Raw genomic sequence first — 22,831 nt, forward strand, 5'->3', positions numbered from 1 at the left:
GCAAGCGAGGAATTTGCTTTTCAGTGAATAGTTCAACTCTAAATGTTTCTGTTTATAAAATTGTATTTGCGGCATTGTCAGATATTTTAATACTGAGTAGCTAATATTTCTGATGAGTCAATTTTTTTTTTTTTTTTTGCTTCATATTTGTTTTCCATGCTGCAAAAATCATATTAGTATTCAGTTTCTATGACACTTAACTGAGTTCTCTGGAAAAGTGCAAATATTGTTCCCAGAACTTAAGGCAAATAAATTAGTATCTAGCCCAGATGACACAATTTATTCATGTGGTTTGCTTTCCATCTAGATACCTGATGTATTACTTCAGCAGCAAATTCAACAAGGCCAAGATGTCTTCATTTTCCTCCAGAGCAAGAGCTGTACAAGCATTGTGATGGAAGTATTGGTCTTCGGTGGCCAGCCGGCAAGAACCCATCAACAGCTGTGATGAGCAGAGCAGACAGAGAGACAGGAGGCAGCTGAAGCCAAAGAGGACCCACGCCTGGAGCTGTGTGTGTGATTGGAGCAGAGAGAGGCCAGGACCCAAGGAAATCCCAGCAGCGAGGGAAAAAAACAGATTGACTCTCAGTGACTCATTTAGCTCCTGGATTGGACAGATCTCTCCCCTGCTGGCAATTTGGCTGAGCATCAATGGACAGATACCAGGATGAATAGCTTAAAATAATTAGGGGTTGGGAATCTGCAAAACTGCTAGCCATCCAATTCTTTACTCTGCAATGTGAGGCACAAAAAAGAAATTACATTTAGGTTATTAAATATTAAGTCAGTGGATTTGCCTCCATTTGGTCCAGAACAGGAAACTGGATAAAATTCAACATTTATTTCATTGTGTTGATGGCCTGTTTATCACTGAGCGGGTGAGTGCATTTTGGCAGGTCAAGCTCTTTGACACATGGGGCGAACGTGTGCTTAATTTCCCAAACAGAAGAATTAATATAATAATAATTAACACAGATGAGAACAGAATTAAAATCAAGTACAGTCAAGAGTTCAGTTAAATGCCAGATATCCTGCTTTCTGTGTGTTCTGGGACCAGATTTTTTTACTGTTGAAGGCACTGAGGATTTTGCTATTGGTGCTGATGGGAGATGAATGGTGCTGGATGTAAGAGACTGGATTCCCTGTACTTTCTATTTAGTGCTTAAAAACAGAAGCAACAGGCTCATTTAGTATCAGTAAAGGTCAGTTAAAATTATAGAGACATCCTTTGGAGCAAATCCTCTGCCTTGTATTTGCATATTTATGAACTAGAGATTACGACGGGCTATTCCATTTATTAGAGCAGCATCTCTATAGTTAATTGTCTGTCAGTATTTCCATTATAAACCCCGTTTTTCAGTGTTTTAATATCTCAGCCATTTAAAATCACATCAGGAAGCAAGTTGGCCTTGTGTTTCAGGCCAGGTGCAATTTTTTGTTCTGGATTATTATCAGTAATCAAATACTGTTCATTATATATGCAAATGAGTCACGACATTTCTGGTGGGGGAAAATAGCAAAGAATGGAAGTTCATTGTGGCTTTGTGTTTTGTTTTGTGTTTTTTTGGTTGTTTTTTGGTTTTTTTTTAGAAAAGAAGAGAAAAGAGGAATTTGACAAATGATGGCAATTGAGACTTCATGATTTAATAACAGCATCTCAAGCAGTTGTTCTGAAGTGGTTCTCAGTGTGAAATGAGGTTGCCACATGCTTATCAGTGGTGATAGAGGTATATGGCTACAGACACCTTGCCCCTCAAAAGCTTCTCGTCTGCCAGAGTCCTAGACGAAGAACGCCAGGTAAGAAAGCAACATGAGCCTCTAGAAGTAACAATAAACCCCAGTTGTAACTTCAAAAACTGACCTCTTTTTAAATGTTCTCCAGATGTAGAGAAGTGCAGTGGCCTTATTCCTGTTCTATGGGGTGGAGAAGTGGGGCTTCTGAAGCTCTCAGGAAAAGACAGTTGTGAAGATACTTTACATGCACCTCGGGCTGAGCAGTATCGCTCCTCACAGCAGTCCCACATCCTACTCCTTCCAAACAGATCCTCTTTGTTTTCTGACAGTTGCTGGTTGGATAAAAAGTAACTACCTGTCAAGGGCAAGAGTTTAGACTGAAATGCCAATTTTTAACCTATAAGGGCAGCAAGAAATTGTTCTTCAGTAAGGAAGTTGGTCTTACTCTGTAACCTCTTGCCCCATGAAAAGATAAACAGTCTAAAAAGGAGCCCCCGGGCATTGATTTATCCTCAGTGCCTTGAAATATCACTTGCAGGCACAGTAACTGGAAAGCTAAAATTCAGATTCACTAAGAGAGGAAAAAAAGTTGTTCACAAAGTGTTTGTTGCTTTTTACTGTTTTGCCTATGTATAGTTGAAGAGGGAAACAGTCCACGTTACCTACTCTTTCTGCCATAACGGTCTGTGTGCAAACTGGGGACTCTGCAGAAACTAATAAGGGCAGACCAGAGGCTATGGAAGCATCATGTACAGTCCATGTACAAACCTGGGTGAGACCTAGGGCTGGGCCTCTACTCTGTGCTCTGTTCTATGAATTTCGATATACCAAGTTTAGAATTTGCATTGCACAATGTTTTGGGTACATCTTTTAAGAAATTATTGCAAAAATACGTCTGTGATCTAAAGTCTCAAACTCCAAATAGTGATCCAGACTTTGTGACCATGAGCCCAGATCAAGACATTCCACCCAGGCTTGTTGAACATCAGTTCCACAGCCTAATGGCTCAGGCTCATCAGTCAGTAGTGCTTTTTTGAAACAATAGTATTTCTGATAATTTTCAGGTAGCTGCTGGCCTAAATTGAATTTTCCAGATTCCTTCCAGAATTGCCATTGTAAAAAACAGTCTGCTTTTGCCAGGCACCTCGTAGTACTTTTTCAGCTAGAAAATTATCTCTGGTTCTATAGGTGATCATAACTCAGAAGTAGGCAGACAACAGAAATTCTGTTTTGAATGCAAAATTACTTTAACAGATTTATAAAGCAGGTGTATTACCCAAAGTAAGAGTGCAGAAGGGAGGACCTGCTGAAAGTGTTTAGAATGTATGAGGTAGTAATTATTTTGTGTTGTCTGCTGAAAGATAAGTCCATTCGCAGTAAGCTATCTAAACAGCGCTTTTTACTACACGTTTGTTATGTTTTGGTTTTAATTTGCAGTGACACAAAGTCTTGCATAACCAAGTTGAGTGCATATTTGAATATTAAAAATACTAATTATTATGTAATTAGTCAACAGGATGTGTGTAATTGTGCAATACCAGAATTCCTGGGTGTGGTAAGAATGTAGGTAGAATGCCAACACTCATCTAGACACAGTGTTATAAAATTACACAGCATATCCCCTGGCTGGGTACTGTAATTTACATTTAAGCAATGGCTTTATTAAGAAAATAGGACTTATCTTTTTTAAAAAGAATATCTTCCCGCTGGCATTAGTCTTAGTAAATTATGATGATAATTATATCCAAATAGGGTGTATTCCATCTCCCAGGGGACTTCTTCATAAATATATAAATAGGAGATTGGAACCAGTTGTGGCAGGAAGCCACCCCAAAATGGACGTGTGACAGTTGCTGCATCCTGCACAGGAGTAAGCAATTGCGGAAAATGTACTGGAAGAACTTTCTATCTCATGAAAAATCATGTGAGATTAAGCAGAAATCTGAGTGGAAATTATATTATTTCTATGATTTAATAGACATCAATGCCGTCCTTAAACCATGGTGGAAACATAATATATAATGAATCAGATTCATCTTTGGACTTACCCAAGAAGATCTAGGTTACAGTCATAAAATGTACTGAGCGTTTTAGTTGCCTATGACCTGTGCTAAGATTTTTTGCCAATGTAGTGCAAAAATCTTCTGTACTCATGGCCAACACTCCCCAACACCCACCTGGTTGTCACTCATCCTTCCTATGGTGCCTCTGTGGTCATTGACGGGCACGCACTTCACTGGGGCCAGCACTAAGTGGCTAAGTGGTGGTGTTCTACAGTATGGAAAGATAAGGAGGATTGTTCTTTTACATGGGTCAGCACTTCTCTCTTTTTGTGTAGATTCACAGTGAAAAATTCAAGAAGAGAATGGAAAGGTGAAAATTCTAACAGCAAATTAAAATGACTGGGCTCTTACTCAGTAGAAATGTAAAATACTGGAGCCTAAAGCTGGGTTTTTTCCATGTGCCTGGGTGGAAAAAGGTGAGGTGCCCTGTGAGGATGATTTTATCTTTTACTTTTGAGTCTGAAGATCTTCGATGTGGTTTGGCAAGTTCAGAAAAATATTTGTGATAAAGTTGAACTGCTGTCTGGAAATGTAACATACATCTCAAAGAAGCTTGAGAAGAAAACCCAGAAGAGTCAGCACTGCACATGAATGCGGTAAAAAATTGCAGACAATTAGCTACTAGATGACTCCTACTAAATAAATCGTCAAAGGCCTGACTGCTGCTTCCAGGTTTCCACAATAGTATTGGCTCACTGAAGAAGCCAAAAATTGCTTAAGATGTAATTTTGGCCAAAGTTTTAGGAATCTGCTGTTCTTGTTTGAATTCACTGATCAACCAACAACGCCAAGGCTATAAAGTGGGGGGGCTTCATGTTTCTAAAGAAGATACTATGTTTATTGCTCAGAATGAAAGGCCATGTGATATGGGAAATTAACTTCTTTCTGTTAAATGAGACGAGTATGGAAAAGAAAAATGACCTGAACATGTCATGGACTCTCACATCTTATTTCACTCAGTAAAGCACTTTGGTTGTCCAATTTAATAGAGAAGCAAAGTTTCCCTTCCTGTATGCCTCCAATAATCAGGTCTAGCACTGATCTCATTTAGAGCTTAGTCCAAGACCCAAAGTAAAGGGAAAATATTCTCACTGCTTCCAGTTGGCATCTGGTCATTCTTGCATGGTGGTTTTACTTAAATGTATAAATAGTTCTGAGCTTCTCCCAGGAAAAATAAAAGATGTAAATGATAAGACATGGGAGTGTGTATGTTCAACTTTCCAATCTCCTGCTACTTGCAGCTGATAGGACCAGTACTTTGGCTTGGCAAAGACTTCTTAATTCATCTGCCCTTTCTGTAGGATTAACTGGTTGGAAAAAAAAAAAAAAAAAAGAAAAGAAAAAAAAAGGGCTCACTTTGACCCTCTTTATTGCTGCATCTGGGCAGCTCACCACAGTTGCACTCTCGCTTACTGCTTGAGATTTAACTTGTGTCCCTGGCCTGTTGTGATAATCCTCTGAATGTCATTGTTGTGAAGGTTTTGTTCTTTCCAAAAGCTCTTCAAAAGTTCTGTGAAGGCAAGTAGGGTTGCTTCAGATCAAAAGGAAATTGTATGTGTCACTATAATGAATGGAAATATGCAGACTAATGATTGAATTTAACAGGAAATTGAAATGCTTGACTTTCCACAAGTCCAGTTTACGTTATTTGAACTCCTAGCATTCCTAGGTGAACCTCACCCCAGTTGAGGGCCAGCCTAAGGCCTAGTTATCACATGCAATTCAAACTGTCTTCAGAATAAGACTGAAGTGGTACACAAGCCTCACACTGTCTTTCTGTGCAGGAATTTAAAAAGAACCTGATTTGGAAAACCATAGGAAAAAAATACTGACGTTTTGCACATCAGAAAAAGCTAATTAGAAACACTTTTCTTTTGTAACAAATAAGCCAAGCATATTGACATTAATTATAAGAAATACTCAGGGTTTGGAATAATCTGTTGAAGAGCACAGATGTATACCAAATCCTATGCAAATGAGAGTGTGTTTGCAACTATTCTTCAGGTAACACATTTACTTATAAAAATAAGGTATGTGTTTGGGTTTCTTTTTAATCATTAGAAGTCTTTCTCTTGCTCTTCCTCAATATAGTGAGATAGCTGTATCTGTTCAGCACAGCCTTGCATGCGTTCCAGGAGCTGGGAGCAAATTCTTTCCTTACATGAGTTAGTACTATTTTGTCAGCTTTCCTGGCATTACATCACTGTAACTAGGAGCAGAATTTGTTCTCCTTTGGTAGTAAATTTCCTTTGGTTTCAAAAAAAGCTAATGGAATTCATAATTGCATTTATAATTTTCAGTTTGTGTCCCTGAGCTTACTAGTGACAGAAGTATTTAAATATAATGCTGTGAATGAGATTTGTTATGTTGTCCTCTAGTGCTAGTAGTGACTTCTAATAACATTGGCCAGAAAACTTTCCTTATCATTTCTTTTAGTCCAACTGGCTGCAAAGAAAACTTACTTTTGATAGCATTAGTACATGATAAGAGTTCTTCTTGTGTAAGGGCCATGACAGGCAGGCTCAGCTAGCTGAATTGCTCCATCCCAATTGCTCCCATTCCCTGCCCCATTCCCTGCTCTTTTGCTCCTTCCATCTCATGTACTGCTTTTATCCAGGTACTAGACACTTCAATTTCTAAGTCAAATTCTCTTATAGAATCTGACAAATATTTATCTTAAGGATATCTCTTAAGTTTGGTGAGAGAGCCTGCACAGGAGCTGCTCAGTGGTCATTGTAGACTGTCACCTGGCAGGGCTGGGTTTGGACTGGCAAGCTTTAGGCCCCACATCCTGGAGCCTGCTTCACAATTTCTTAGCCAGCCTATGAATGCCAGATTTTAGCATATCTACTCCTATGAACACCAGTCCACAAGGCCAAGTGTTGGTAGTAAATACTTAATTTCTCTCATCACCAGTAAATATTGCCAGCGCTGGTTCAGGTTCCTTGAATGCTTTGCCTAACAATCCTCTAAATGTTTCACAGATATTTCCAGGGATACTGGGGTGGCACAAGTTCCAGAAAGTTTTCAGTAAAGTGTCTGCTTTCACTGCTCAGGTTCAAGCCCATTAAAGGATTTGAGAAAATCCATTCAGTGCTTTGCACAAAGAACAAATGTGAACCATTCCGATGATTTTCAGGTATCATTTCAAGCCACTACAAAGTGCTGGGAGAAGGGGAGGAGGAAATCTTCACGTATGTTCTAAAGATTTGTCAGCAGTTGGCCTTCAGACTAGCTTGAAGATTTTGGTAATGCCAGCAGCTACCAGAAGGTCCAGACAAACTCACACTAGAGATTGCCTAAGCCTCAAATTGCTGGGAGCTAACACACCAGCTGTGAATCAGCAGCCTTTGACCTGTTCTTGTATTTCCACTTCCGAGCATCCACTACAGGTAAGTGCCAAATATAAAATATTGTAATAGTTGGATCTCTGTTCAACCTAGTATGCTTGGTCTTGTTATTATGTTTACATCATTTCTAGTTAAGATAGAAAGGAGACAGCTTCCATCATACCTGCTCATGGATATTCATATGGAAAAGCAGCAGTTTACATTGACTCTGGTAATCTAAGGGAACATTTTTACAAAGAGTCACTTCTGAGACATGGATTCACTTAATTTGCCAACACAGTAGAAGAAGCACTATAGCAGATGCCAACTCAGAGTTGCATAGGCTTTAGTGGTGTCTAAATGCAGAAAAGGGATCAGAGAAATGAGCATATCAGATGGTTGTGAAGTTGGAATGAAAGATGCTATATATAATTTCAGCTGTTGGAGGTGCAGATGTTTCTGTTTGTAACTATTCCTTACAGACAGGTGAGCCTTCTAAATATTTGTTTATATCTGGCCAACATAATAAAACAAGAGGCATTACTTTTGGAGCAACCGTTGTCCTTTATTGAACTCCAACCAAAGCAGATTGATTGTTGCTTGGGAACTAGTGGTCAGGAGCATTTTGTTGGATGTGACAGTTTGCAGTACTCACGCATCTCTGGCATTAGGGAAAGATGAGGTGAGGGAAGTGGGCATCTGCCCTAAAGGGGCAGCAAAAAAGCAAAGTCATGAATGGAAACTGTCTTCTGTTCTAGCATAAGTGGTTTTTTTTGCTGAAAAGTTTTGAAATCTGTTGCTGGAATGATCAGCAAATTTTTCAGCCACTCCACAACTCTTCAAGTTCTTGCAAGGAGAAATTGAGGCACCAAGGCAAAGAGAAGCCAGGTGGGAGAAGTTGAGAAGCAGGAGGAAGACAGGCAGGCTCATCTTGGTGGCCTGGCAGGCAGCAGGGTGTGGAGCTGAGAGGCACTGCTAGTAGGTGGAAAGAGTGGTTAGGACATACCTGCCAGAGGCCATAAAACTGGTATTGATGAAGGAGGTGCTAGAGGTGCTCGGCAGGGAAGACTGCAGCAGAAGAGAAGAGCAGTGGTATTGGTGGAGGACACGGGGAGGAGTGGAGCTGTTTCTGCAGCCACTCCAGCCCAGGGTCACCTGGCTACTGCTCAAGGGCTGAGCAGGACTGTTCCCTCTGGGACGCTGGCATTATGTCCAAAAAGCAGGAGAGAAGCCTAACTCTCCTACTGTTTAACTGTGGAATTGGTGACATAACAATAAGGAACATAACAATAAAGGAAAAAGTCCTTCCACCTCCCCAGAAAGAGTTGGCTTTGTTCTGGCCAAAGTTTTTTAGCAGGAGTTTTCCTGGAGACTACATCTGCCCCATGGGTGACATCCCAAGCTCTGCTTGAGCCTGGCAGGGCAGTAAGGGTGCCAAGCATTTCAGAGGGAGGGATGGAGGGTGCATATTTGTGCCAGATAATTAACAGACTGTTGCAGAAAAAAAAAAAGCCACTGTGAGCCTCCAAGGTAAATGCCTCTTCTACCTTGCAGGCTCTGGAGCAGCTCAGCATGAGTTGCTGGAGCAAAGGAAACTGCAGGAGAGGGACCTGCATGTACCATGCAGTAGAAGCTCCCATAGACCCCAGTTTCCTCAGCACAGGCCAGACTGTTGGCTTAACTCTGCTGATCTCTCCTCCCTAGCACTCTCCTCCAGCCTACAACAGCACTTCAGTGGTGTCAACAGCCTTCAGTAGCCTCCAAGAGACCTGCAGCAAAGGAGAGGTATTTGGGATTTGTGGGGAAGGCTGGTAGCTATTTTATTTGAGCTCTGCATTCTCTGTGCATTGAGAGCATTGCTCCTGTAGCTCCCTTTAGAGACCATGACATCCATTGCCCAGGTTGAGCAGCCCAGTATCCAAGGGAAAGGAGATGTCCAAGGGATGCTTTTGCTTATCACTGTCATGTAAATCAAGCCTAAATCTGAGTCCTTTGAAATGTGAGAAAATGAGAGATTCGATTATCCATATGGATCAATCTGGATTTATTCCAGATTGCTTCATTAATAGCAATCAAAGACATCACTTTAATGGATTTTTTATCCTCAAAATTATGATCATGAGGAATTTGTTCTGGCTATTGATTTTGAAAAGGCTTTTGATTCTCTTCAATAGCCTTAACTTAGTTCAGATTTAGGTAGCAGTAGGATTTAGTCTTAAATATGTTAGATAGGTCAATCTCCTTTATTCAAATCCACAGTTATGTTAAACTAATGACCATAGTTTGAAGATGATTTATGTACTGGGGCTTTGGCAGGAGGATCCTTTTTCTCTGATACTTCTGCTGTTACAGAGAAGCCTTTGTTTTGGGAGAAATCAGTATTTTTAAGGGGAAAGTCAGTGATATTTTCCATTCTGCCATTAGTTGGAGAATGTATGTATATATATATATATGTATTTATATATTTTTAATGAAGATTATAGATATTATGCTATAAGTCGCTGGATGTTCATGTTTCTTCTTTGTTAATTGGGGTAAAACTCTTAAAGCCATTAGGCGATTTAAATGTAGCTCTATTTGAACAATATCCTTTATTGGTTCCCCCATTATCCTTTAAACATCTTGGTGTGCAAGGGGATAAAATTAGAAAGAATTTGTTTGCTTTAAATTGCCAGCCTCTGCTTGATAAAACTATTAGCTATTTAGCTAATTGGCCTGCTCTTCCATTATCATTAATTGGCAGAATTGATACAATTAAAATGGAGGCTTTATCTAAAGTGTCTGTGTTTTTTTCCAAGGAATACCCAATCCAGCTCCCAAACATGTTCAGAGAGCCTTACATTCTGCAATTAGTTTTGCTTTCAGGATTAGAGGTAAATTTAAGATTAATTTTGAAACTCCGTAGCTTCTCCTGGAGTCAGCTGGACTGGCTCCTGCTAATTCTGTTGTTGTTTTTGGCTGTCCTGGTAGAACGTGTTGCTTCACGACTTAAACAATTCCCAGCATTGAGCGGTGGCAGCAGCATGTGTAGGACAGTTCAGCCACAAACTGAGCAGAGTCAGGCCTGAGAGCACCCCCCAGCTTTGCAGAAGTTCAGGGCAAGGCCTACATCTGGGGCTGCAGCTGCAAGGTGCTAACCCCCATTATTCCCTGAGCCACCAATGCACTTTAACATGAACATAATTTTTAAGCACACACACAGGCGCAGTGACGCCAATTAGCTTACTCATACTAGTAAAGTTAAACAAAGGCTGTGTTTTGTTTGTCACCTTGTCTGTTAGAGACTTATGAGAGCCTGTTGCAAAATAGGGTATGTACTTCCGCTTGCACCTTGGTCTCGCCCTAGCTGATCCTGCTGTCCAGATCAGCTGGGAGGCACTGGATTTAGAGGAGAGGCTGTACCTCTCCTGCTCTTTCCCTGGACTCATAGCATCAGGAACCTGCACCCTCTGTTCTTACCCCTGGTAGACACGCCATCTACTTTAGATCACTGGTACAAATCATGCTTTCACCTCCTAATGCTATGATTCATGCTAGCCATTAGCTTCAATTAAACGAATAGGCCACAAGGAAATTAAAACTAAATAATGCTTCTATCAAGGGAAGGTCTTCTTAAGAAGCAGGGCCTCTGCTGCCAGAATTAGTCACCTGGTCTGCCTTCTGCACCAGAGACTAAGAAAACGAGAGGATGATTAATTGGGCAGGACCAAGAGGATGTTGACCCTCCCATACAGCTAGCCAGTGTGGGCAGTTGCTTATTCATACCATGGGAGCAGTGGCTACATCACTGATCACTGCTACCACCTCTGCATCATCTCCATCACAATTCTAGATGGTCTTGTGGTAGCCGCACGTTCTTCACCACCCAAGCATGCTCTTACACTGGGACATCCTTATCTAAAAAGTGAGTAAAGCTCTGTCACCCACAAAATGAGCCATTTAAAGCTGCTAAAAATAATTTGTATGTAAAATATAAAATTTTTCTACTCAAAATACTTAAAAATGTTTTATCTGTAAGATATATGCAAATATAATTGTACAGAATTTTAGCTAAAATAAATCAGATCTATTCTCATAGGCATGACCCAGTGTGCGCATAACGGGTAGAAACACTGGAGCAATCTTGATAGAATACAGCCCTGCTTAACTCACTGAAGTCATTGTGGTCTTCAGAATATACCAGTCATTTCATGAAGCACATCATGTTTCATGGGTTAATCCTGATTGACTTGTGATGCTTTGCTTTTGGGTATTACCTGAATTATTCTGCCCATTTCTTCTCCATTCATTCTGTCTGTTGCAAATATCATTCTACATAGATTTCTCTCATGCACTCATTTGTTATTTAATTATGCATCCCTTTAAGGAGATAGACACATCAAGTAATACAGTACTCCATGGCACGCAGAAAGAGGCATTGTTTACTATTCCATAAAAAAGCGTGAATGTGGAACACACAGTTTATAAGATACTAATGAATTATTTGGATTTTTTACCTTAAAGCTGAGTCACTCCAGCTAAGTTCAGTGACTGGTGGAATTTGAATGTAGTAGGTAATAGCCCATGAGACAACCATATGATAGATTTCAGCTTGGCTCATACTGACCATCTCAGCCATGCACCTTGGCACTGAGTGGCATTTGTGGGATCTCACCATGGGGCCACGTTCTGCTGCCTCAGGGATGATGAAGCAAGGCCTGAAGCTGAACTGTTGCTGCAGGTCTTCAGATTCTCCTAGGTAGAAAGAGAGCATGTGAGCCTCTGGAACTAACAACCTGGCATGTCTCCTGAGCAGTAAATTTGCTGTGATGTGTCACCTTGGGCTGAAGGGCCAGGGCTGTTGTGGCTCTATCAGGAGGAACGTGCCCCCACCAGTGCCACTGGAAGCCTCACACTGCCATTGCCACTGAAAGCTGTGGTTCAGTTAAAAAGGAGTCTCTGTCATAAGAAACTAAAAGACAACTGTGTTAAATGTACCAATTCTGTGCTGATTTTGCTCCTGAAATGACTGCAGTAAATAATCAACATTACAGTGGTGTAAAACTCATGAAAGAGGTGGGAATCAAGCCCTGTGGGAACAGTCAGAGGAGCTGCAGTGTAGCAGCTAGTCCTCCACGTACAAGATTTAAGGTGTGTTAGGACCAAACTCTCCTTGGAGCAAGCAGTGCTGCTTATTTGATTCCATCTACTGTGGATTTGGTTTATGGTCACCAGGGCAAGAAAAGTCCAGAAAAAGGGACATTCCTGGGCTGAAACATTACTGTGGCATAGCAACGCCTTTCCTCGGTTTGAAAGTAGAGATATAACTCTGAATGTCATTAACTAAGACAATAATAAATTAATACAATAGCCAAGTAATAGCTCTGTAATGCTTTCATGTATGAATTGGAATGTGAATACTGAGATTTTCATTTCATGGTTGAAAAATACATGAGTTGACCCAAATATTAATTTCTGCATTTCAATCATTTACATATTATGGGTCAATAATCATTTCTTGCACAAATGACTTTTCAAATGAGAAGCAGTATATTGTAATGGTCTGTCGTATTTACAAACATCTCATTGTTTTCCCAACTTAGCACTTAGTATTTAACGTATACTGGACTGGATACTGTTTGCCAAATACAATACAAAAAGGACTCATGTAAAATGCAGAGGCTATTTTCTCTTACTATTATCCATAATTTATAATGTTCATAAACCATGGAGTTGTGTGCCTGAGCCCTCACTTTGGACCAGGCATGATTTTTCTGCAATTGTTCAGGAGACCTGATAAGCCTCTCTATTCTTGGCCTTAAAAATTTCACCCCTTTGAGGAGCCCTGTGAAGATTCAGCCCTGTCAGAAGGGTTAATCGTGGGGATTTTTAGTACATCCCAAGCTTTTTTTTTTACAGCATGCAATGACATCCAACAAAATGCCTAGGGTGTCTTTTTTCAATTACTTTACAAAGCTGGGATAATATAAATAACCTTGCTTTTTCCTTACTGGTATTGAACTTAGTCCATCATTTCAGGCTGTTCATTGTTTCCTCATATTCCACCCCTTTATTAGCCAACATATCCCAGCAGAAACCTTGCGTTTTGGAGTAAATAGTGTTCAAGTCCTGAGTTAATCAGGGACTGGTGCAGCATATATTCACTGCCCAACAAGATGAATTTACACATCTGCCTTTTCCCCTAATTATAATTCCAGAGGTTGAATGTCAACAGCATATGGGTATATCCTCATAGAGGCATGCAAACACACACACACAGGCACACACTGTACATTAATCTCTCTTGGCTTATCCGTTGCTGTCTTTAATTTGTATACTTCAAAATTGAGTGGTGAGGTCATTTATTAGACTGTTTTTGTGAGTTTTATGTAGTGATAAGAAAGCGGTTACATGCAATTTGTTTTTATAGAACTCAGTTCTGTAAGTATGAGCTAATATTTCCTTTCTTTAACAGAGCAGTGAGGAAGAAGAGCTTGCAGAGGTAACTAAGAGTTAACTGGCAACATTTCAGCTGTCACCATTGTCTTACATCTACAGAGAGAGTGGAGAGAGCCAAGAAGATGTAAGTACAGCAGGCCACTGGGAAAAAAAACAAAACAAAACAAAAAAACAAAACAAAACAAAAAAAAAAAAACAAAAAAAACCCAAACACGTTTATAAGTATAAATTTCTCTTCAGAAGCCTCAGAGCAAATCTTTTCAGTTTGTCTTGATTTTTCTTCCCCTATTTTTTAAACACAATGTGTGGTGGAAATGATTGTTATTATCCAAAGGACCTTACTTGCTGGCTCGCTGCATCTCTGTTTATGAAATGCCATAACAAAAGTGAGCTCACGCTTGTGTGCTTCCAATGCGTGATGTTCCTGTGTGCCAGATGGGCACTTTCATGACTGTATGAGCGTGGATTATTTCATTTCCTACATCTGGGACTCCAAATGGCTGCACAGAATGCCACAGGAGAGCGGCACAGATCTTCAGCTGGGGAAGCCTACCTTCACAAGGGAACTGGCTACATCAGAGGGGATGAGGCAGAGAAGCCCCAAGTGATATCTGAAAGTTCACATAAGCCAGGGCCATAAGGGAAACCTTTAGAACCAGGAACAAGACAAAAATAAACAATAACTAATGCTGGATGTCAGCTGCAGAGTTGGGGGAGGGAAAATAAACCATAAGCAGTTTCTTGCCTGGCCACAGAAGATGTGTTTGGAATGCTGTTTTGTATTTCAGCACAGAAACTCTGCTGTGACCTTCAGCTATCGCTGGATATTACAAGTTCTACAGATAGCCAGAGAGAAATATCCCAAGGAGAGCTGGCATATACTGTGCCATCTCACTTAATGTTGACTGCATATTGCTCACAGCCCATTCCAGAACTGTGACTGGCCAGCCTTATGAAAGCACTGCAGAATCCTACAGGAACAGTCAGGAAAACTACCATTTGTCATAACGCTATTGCAGGATTTGGGATAATTACTTGTTTGTTTGTAGGATAAAAGAATGCATTCTTTTTTTTTTTCCATCCCAGAACAATGAGAGCAGATCTGCAGTATAGTGAGGACCCGGTCTGCTACACTTCTGTGGTGCGTGTTGCATTTCAGTGCCAGCACTTACCAGAGACGGTAAGAAGAGACAGAATAGGCTGTCCTATATGTTTGATTGAATTAACTGTAGCGGGAAAAAAATATATACTAAACCCAGTGACTTCCTTAAGATGAAAGAGAACAAGCTCCCAAAGAAAGAACAAATGGAAAAAATAACGAACAAAAGAAAATAAGAGCTTGTGACACAAAGTAAGAAAAATAAACAGCAGTTGACTTAACTGTTTTGCATAAGATATTTACAAACCACAGCATATTACTGTTTGCTTTATGCATTTTCACATCCTGCTCAGTTTAAAGCAGTAATTTTCTGCAAGGACAACAGAGGGAAAAAAAAATGCTTTACACTGCTTATATTAATTACTTTTTTTCATTACCCGTCATGTTTTCTACAGGCTTGTGTATTATTACTGTAAAATGTAATGAAACAGAAAAAGAAAAAAAGAATGGACTTCTGGGAAATTTTCCAATTCTTGAAATGCAATGTTAATTGAGAGCTATTTTTAGGTCATCACAGATAGAGCTGAACCCATTGCCATCAGTGCACACAAAGGGAATTGTCCAGGTGCGGCACAAACTGGGTGAGCGTATCAGTTTCTACTGATGGAGAAGAAGGGAGAGAAACTATCTCCCCAGAGGAATGGGTCTTGCTGGGTTTGGGGCAGCTTCTATATCTCAACATTAAGTTCTCAAAGCATAAAATGAAAAGAAGGGGTATGGAGTCAGTGTAGTCCAGGACCTGCCATAACCATGGGTGCTCCAGAAAGACCCAGTGACAGGAGGGTAGAGTGCATGACAGCGAGAAACTCTCTGCTTTGATGGCTGACTTCCAGCTCTGGCATGGAGGGCACTCTGTAAGTCAGCATAAAATAAAGTCCCCTCAGAATGTATCAGAAACGTGATCCCTTTAATTTATAGATCTCCTAAAAGGCTGCCAAAAATCAATTATTTTAATTTGTATATAGCACAGCCATGGACTGATTCAAGTTCTTTTGAAGTATTTTTAAACAGCCATTGCACAAAGCCACCCTCTTTCCCATATGCAAAAAATGAATTGAAAACCACAATCTCTTGCAGTCACTTTGATCGCGAGAAAAGACACATAGGACTCTGCAAGCAAATCTGAGGCCCCCTGCTAAGTCCTTTAACTGGTACCTTTACTATTAGTCCCAAGAATCAGCTCTCCCTGTGTTATCTGCCTCTTTTCCCAAAGAGTGCAGGGAAGGTGTGTGAGCCAATAACAGCTTGTGAAGACCAGAGGAAATACTTGTGGGTGGGTGGAGGTTCTCTTTGAAATTGGAGAAGTGGAAAATCCTTGGTGTGCACTTAGTAAGGCTGAAATGAAAGGGGAAAGAGCATCCCATGTGGGGGAAGCCACCCTTATCTTCACAAAGCTGTTTGTTCTCTGCATTACACAGCACTGCTACATAAGCAAGAGCCTAACATGGACTTTTTTTTTTTTTTTTTTTTTTTTTTTTTTTTTTTTTCCCAGCAGCCATCCTCACATGTAGAATGTTTTGGAAAAACTGAAACTACCCTGAAAAATTTTCTACCCACTTTTGCCCCCTTCATGTAGCAATCTCAAAATGAAGCCATGACCAGATGTTCAATAACCAAGAACGTACCTATTGTTCTGTTTGCTTTGATGCTACTGCACTTCTAGTAACCAGCCTGTAGGTACAGGAGTCATCTCTCTGCCCAAGTTGGCCCAGATCAGTAATTGAACAAACATTTTCTTTTAGAAATGCTGCATCAAAAGTACTAACTTTTATAGTGAGAAATTGTTTTAGAGCCAAGGTAAGGTGAGTGCATTACAGTGCCACTCATCCACACAGAAGGCAAGTGAACTCTGATACTCTCTTTGCAAATCAAGAAAGAAGTTCTTATTGACTATGCATGTCCCTACCTCCAGTGGTGGTACCAGCATTTAGACTTCATTTTGCCAAGCCAAGGTGGCTCCAGCTAGTTGGAGCCTCACCTTAGCTCATTATTGGCTTGTCAGCACTATATACTTCATCAAGTCTGACAGCTAACCCCATACTTTTGTATCTCTGCATGACAGGCTCCTTTTTGCATTTAGACGTGACTTATTCCCCTTTGCTAGAAAAATTGATTTGAATCTGTAGCTCTCTGATTGAAAGTCATGTTTTTTTCCACAAAGAACTCAGCTTTGTTCTTTCATAATACTTTAGTTCTCTTCAGCACCCCAACTTGCTTTCCTTGTAGGCAGTGGTCCAGAAACGGTAGGGCTCCTTTACAGACTCAAGCAGGTAGATTTTCTTGTAGTGAGATGATAGGAACAACTGTTGGAGGGCATGAAAGGAGCAGTGGGACCTGGGAATGAGATTACAAAGCCTCCTGGAGGAGCAGGGGAGGTTTGACTCAAGCCAGCTAGGTATACTGGTACGCTGCCCATAGCACGTGGCTCCCACATGAGTCAGCCCCTCAACACTCAAGGTGCTGGAGAAAGGGCAGTAATCTAGTTTATTCCAAGTCAAACTCATGGTGTAAATAAGGAAGTCAGTATTCAAATGGCAATTCAGACTTGAGATAATGTTCTAAGATACATGTAGCCACTTATGTCCATGGGAGTATTATTGTCGTAACTTTCACTTGAATGAGTATTTTATCTCTAGGAGCTTTCATTTTTCCAGTTGATTAGCTGGCACCTGTCCTTTGTTGAAAAAGGGTAGCGTGCACCTGAAGAATCACAGTAATAAGCCAGTTGGGGATACTTTGCAGGATGGACCCATGGAGACTGCAGTCATTTGACTGGATCAATAGGTGGGATTTCCTCAGAGAAAGGGAATTCAAATGTCACTTCGAAAATTTCACTTCAGTGTTTTCATTTTCTGTTTCAGCTGTGTCAGAAATGGCCTGCAGATTTAAACTCTGACTCACAGTAGGAGAAATGAGGGTCCATTAATTCTTATGAAAAAAAAGTGCCATTCCAGGCCATAGCCCTAATGTAAATGAATTTGGCATGTTCCAGAGTAGACCATCACTTCCATTATGAAATCAATGGATGTAATTTAAGCTTTGGTCCGACAAGGCCTGAAACTTGCAGAGCACACACCAGATGTTTATTAATGTTTAGAGGGTGTCAATGGTCATAAAGGATTTCAAATCATAAAACCATGACAGAGGGTCTGATACTGGCTGCAGCGCAGTGCTTTCATAAAATTTTATTGTCTCTCAGAAAGCAACAGGCCACAGTTCTTAAACATGTTTCAGGAACTGATCTGCACTCAGAAATGCTCTAGTATCTATGGAAATTTGCCTCCAATTTATCTGTCAGTCCCATCTTTCTGAGCTGTGTTTAGGACCATGAGCATTTCATGCAGGCATACTTTTTAAACTGCTCCTCTGCATAGATAGAGGGCAAAAAGTAGAAGAAATATGTTATGGACTCCAGCTGCTAGAAATATCCCATAAGAAGTTATGTACTGGCCAGGATTTGAAAGGATGCCATTGGTATGCTTCAGATGCAGAACCCAACTAAGATGGGGAAGTAATGTCCACTTTGAAGTTGTTGCAGGTGCAAAGCTCACCACGGTTCCTCCCAGCCTGTGTGTCCTGCCAGAGGGTCTGTGCCACTGCAGGAGAAACCCTGCCAGGCAGTACAGCCAGCCTGGCCTCCCAGGATTTGTCTGCTTCAGCACTGGTTCCCAGCACCTTCTATACACAGGAGCACCAGGATGCTGAACTGAGTGTCTATACTCACACACAAACCTTTAAAAAGGTTTCAAAAACGCAGGGCTGACCCATGGCCTCTATGATTTGCTTCAGTAGGTTGCACCTTAACCCTGTTATTTTCCTCAAATTTTCTCAACTGTAACCTTCCTGGGTACCATCAGCATAAACCTCACCTCCCAGGTAACTCCTCAAACCCAAGCATATCCTTCTTTAAACACTGCAACTGCTGTGAGATGAAAAATACCATGCTTAAATGGTGCCCTTTGGAGTGGAGCACTGTGCATAAAGGGACCTGCCAGATTCCCATCAGACGGGTTAGCTGAGACAGGGGGGGCTGGAAACATTGACTGCAGCCAATTTCCTTTTTTCTATTCGTTAATTCACGTTGTCCAAACAATAAGAACATTTGGTGCATTTACCTCTAAATATGTCAAATGCTCCTTTAGGAAAGAACTTCCAAGACCTAAAATCGTCTTTTAAGATCAAATTCATTGCCTGAGCTTAAAATTGTTCTTGACACAAATAAGCACAGACACACACTTGCAGACTTCATCTGCACTGTAGGAATTGTCCTGGGATAGCACAGTGCTGTCTGTGGAGCCCTGCTGCAAAGCGTGGCTTTCTGATACTAAAAGAGCACTGCAAATATTAACATGTTGTTGAGTGTGAGGGAATTAAAAACAAACAAACAAAAAAAAAAGACGACGAAGAAAGAAAGAAAGATTATCCCACAATATAACAGATCTAAAAAGAAATTGGCTTCATTTTCACCTATTGCAGATGAATGGAGGTAAAGCAACTTTTAATTAGTACAACAGGACAATAGGAATGAAATTGGCTTGGCCACAAGATTTTTGCAGGATGACACTGATGGTATTACTATCCAACTTCAAAGATTTGGAAAGATGTGGCTGCTAACACTGGAGAATAGAAACCTGTTTTTCATCAACTAGGCTGGCCTGACAAATTAAGTCTGTGGAGTCATTAGATTAAGATAAGAGCTTATCTCCTAGACTGACATTTATTCAGAGGTTTTTATGCTGCTCAACTAGTAATTAGTGTAGCTGAATTTTTAACACTGCTTTGTCCAGTTATTTGACAAATTTGAAATACATGCATCTTTGATTAAAAAAAAAAAAAAAAAAAAAAAGAAGCTAAAATCCAAGAGTACAGAATTATTAGTGTGGACAGGTTTTAATTTCTAGAAAAGTTGAGATGGTGTTAAAGATCTTCAAGCAAGTCAGAAGTTCTTCTGCTTTTGACTCATTTCAGTACACTCATTGAGAGGCCCCTTAAACTAAATTTGTAGGCACTAAGCAGCAGATATCTCCAGCAAATCTGCAATTTCTTTCATATCCATCCATTTTGTAATTCTGCTGCTTTACAGGAGCAGGAGTCCAGCGGAGGCTGCACTCCTGCTCATTAGTGCTTGTCTGCCTCCTTCAGCACTCTGGTTGGGATTTCTTGGAGGGAGTTTCAAAAGGATTCTTCTCTCACATGGCTGATATCACAGGATAACGTTTATTTTTCCTGTCCCGATTTTCTTGTACTAACAGATGGATTGTTCCTGAGCAAACAAATGCATTACTCCTGAACACATGTTTTAACATTGCTTTAGACTAACAAATCTTTTTTTTTTTTTTTTTTTTTTGAACATTTTATTTTGAGTAATCAAAGATCAGAATTAGAATAATAATTAGTGATGAAATGAGTGAGGATTTGTTTATGAACTTTGCCTTTTTTTTTCCTACAGTTATGTCCCAATATTACTGTTGCTATATTTATTTTGTCCAAAGTGCAACCATCTCAGCATCTGTCATTGTATCTGTTAGAAATACACAGGCAAGGAGAGCTCACAGTAGTAAATTACGGTTCATCCAACCACTTAATTCTTATGATTGCTGGCTTTCACAAAAAAGCAAACAAACAAAAAAAAGACTGAAATTCAGGGCAGTTGGCCACACCACCTCTGAGTGCAGCGGTGGCATTAGAGCAAGACATGAGTGCTGAGGCCACCTGGGAGCAGAGGCTGTGTGCCAGCACCTCATGGCTGCTTCTGTGGCTTTGGATTTTTCTGATGTTTACATGAGTCCCCACGGCACAAGAGAAGTTAAGCACCTGATAAGCACCACAGCTCTTCCATGGCACAGCGCTTGAGGATGCAGGGATCTTGGGCATGTTCAGCTAGGAGTGGAGTCCTGCTGTCCTCCAGTTCCTGAGCCAGGTTGGAACGGACCTTTAAAGATTATCTAGTTGAGAATGATGTGGCAATGCTCATCAATCTGAACCACTTGCATCAGTCCTCCGAGAAACTTCAAGCACTGCTTTTCCCCCCTCTGAATTGCAGCTGTTGCTGCTGCCTTTGCTGTCTCCCAGCTCAAAAATCCCTCCGAACTGCTGAAGTGCAACTCATTTCCCTGCCAGCAGAGCACAAAAGTGGAGCCTGGACCTGACCCTCCGGTGTCTGTGAGAGGAAGGCCCAAATTCTGATTTCTCCAAAAAGGATCAGGGACTGAGCTGAGCTGATAGATTTGAGTTGAAGCAACCTGGGGTCTGTGGTAGCATCATCACTGTTTCCCTGGGCTGGTTTCCCCTGCTGAGCTGTGCATCACTACACAGACTGGATGATGTCAGTGCTGCCCGAGCAAGCTTCAGTTTGGCTGCTGAATAAAGGGAAGAGTTGTCGTCACCACACAGACAGAAAACCAAAGAAAGCCTGTGTCTTCTAGCTAAAAAGCCAGCTTAAATGAAGGCATAAACATCTCCTTTTGAGGTACTGTGGAGACGACAGCATACAGGCATCTTTGTGTTGCCTGTCCATTGGCAGCACTGGCTCATCAGGCAGTTCCCCATCCCCAGATCTGTGTCAGACACCTCATCCTGCTGCTCATCTGTGGGGTTTTGGTTCATGGACTTTTGCTGCTCTCCTGCACTTCCATGAGCAATGCCACTCTCTCACACCTGCACCTCGGGTCAGTTTAAAAACAGCTGCTGTTTGATGGCACACACTAAATGAATTACTGTCCTCAGTTATAGCCTATGAGTCTGGAGAATGAGACCTTCACTGGCACCACACAGGAGGCCAAGGACAGGCAGAAGCACGGGCAAAGGCAAAGTTCCACTAGGTCAAGGGAAGGGGCATGGCAGACTAATGGACAGCAACCTGCCCTTAGGTGGAAGACTGCTCTTCAGCATTTGGCCCAGGTCAAACAGGTGAGAGAGAATTTTTCTCAAGTTTCTAGTGTTCCTAAGCAATTTGTAAGATGGGAAAGAACGGCAGCTATTTTTGTTATCTGGCAAATAAGTTGTCAATACCACCAGAAATTGCTGTCCCTTACTTAGACATTGCTCTAGTTTTCTTTTGATGGCTTTTGGCTTCTAAGCTCGGCACAAGAGGCAGCCATGTCCCAGAAAAATATGCTTACCCTTTTCAACCAGATTCCTTAGACTCAGGTTTACCCCCAGTAAATGTTTCACAGTGCCATAAATTATGCAGTGAGTTCCACACAAACATCCTCTACTCTCTGAAATGAAGGTGAACACTCAGTAGCACAAATACGCGATGTAGCCATCCAGCTGTTTGTGTTTCCCCCAGGCATTCAATACTTCCCACAAATAACTACACTTTGCACTTCTATAACATACATTCTGAGACCCCACAGGGCACCAAAAGATGGAGTAAATGCCTCTATTTCTATGTCATAGGTGCTTAGCACTTCTGAAATGCAAGCTCAAAGCAAGGTGTGTTGAACATCCTAAGCATGGAGAAACCTTTCTGGAAAGCTGATGGAAAAGATTTTCTCAACTACTGGTGATCAGTCAGTGGGCAGTGGTTGGTGCAACTGTTGCAGAGGGGGTTCCCTCACCGCAGGGAAGTCTCTCCGCGGTAGCCTGAGCTTTCCTCCATTTTAATTTTCTGTAGTATGGTATTTATTAAGTACTTTGCCATAATGTGCCATTGCTAGTGTGCCAAATCCTGAGCAAATCACATCCTCTGTTCTTCTGTTGCAGATTTGTGAGATAATCTATTATAGATTAATCTTTTCAGTCTTATGGTGCAATGTCAAAAATAAATTGGGGTTATGAAGCTGGAGGGGAGCCACTGGGGCAGGGGGGAGGAAGGGCGTGTTCTCATTGTTGCTTCTTATTTGACTTTGAAAGCATTGTCACAATGAGATTTTTGGAGCTGATTGTTACCCCGTGGAATCCAAAACACAAGGTAAAAATGTCGTGGACTAAGTTTTTATCTCCACAGATATCAGCTCAGTGTTGAACTGTGGATGATTTTCATGCTATTTCATTCCCTCTCCTCACAACATGAAATATATCTGGGCTGATCCATTACATCTCTTTAGAATAATAGATGGCAGAAAAATAAATAGAATAAAATAAAAGCCAACCCATTTCAAGGA

The 22,831-nt window shown here is 41.0% G+C and overlaps 1 long non-coding RNA gene across 8 annotated transcripts in view; it reads left to right on the plus strand.

Moving 5' to 3' along the window:
- LOC122161013 overlaps nucleotides 1-22,831 on the plus strand; it is a 489,323-nt gene that overhangs the window by 448,245 nt on the left and 18,247 nt on the right. For 6 of the 8 annotated variants that reach the window (XR_006169028.1, XR_006169026.1, XR_006169025.1 and 3 more), the window contains 5 exons: nucleotides 308-1,797; nucleotides 6,937-7,189; nucleotides 13,581-13,688; nucleotides 14,651-14,744; nucleotides 21,450-21,632. This is a non-coding gene — a long non-coding RNA (uncharacterized LOC122161013). The remainder of the gene's footprint in view (nucleotides 1-307; nucleotides 1,798-6,936; nucleotides 7,190-13,580; nucleotides 13,689-14,650; nucleotides 14,745-21,449; nucleotides 21,633-22,831) is intronic. The other 2 variants (XR_006169027.1, XR_006169031.1) reach the window with 2 other exon arrangements.

Source organism: Centrocercus urophasianus, unplaced genomic scaffold (genome assembly GCF_019232065.1).
Source record: "Centrocercus urophasianus isolate 14NV4802_14NV808 unplaced genomic scaffold, USGS_Curo_1.0 seq_18, whole genome shotgun sequence".
Taxonomy (NCBI): Eukaryota; Metazoa; Chordata; class Aves; order Galliformes; family Phasianidae; genus Centrocercus; species Centrocercus urophasianus.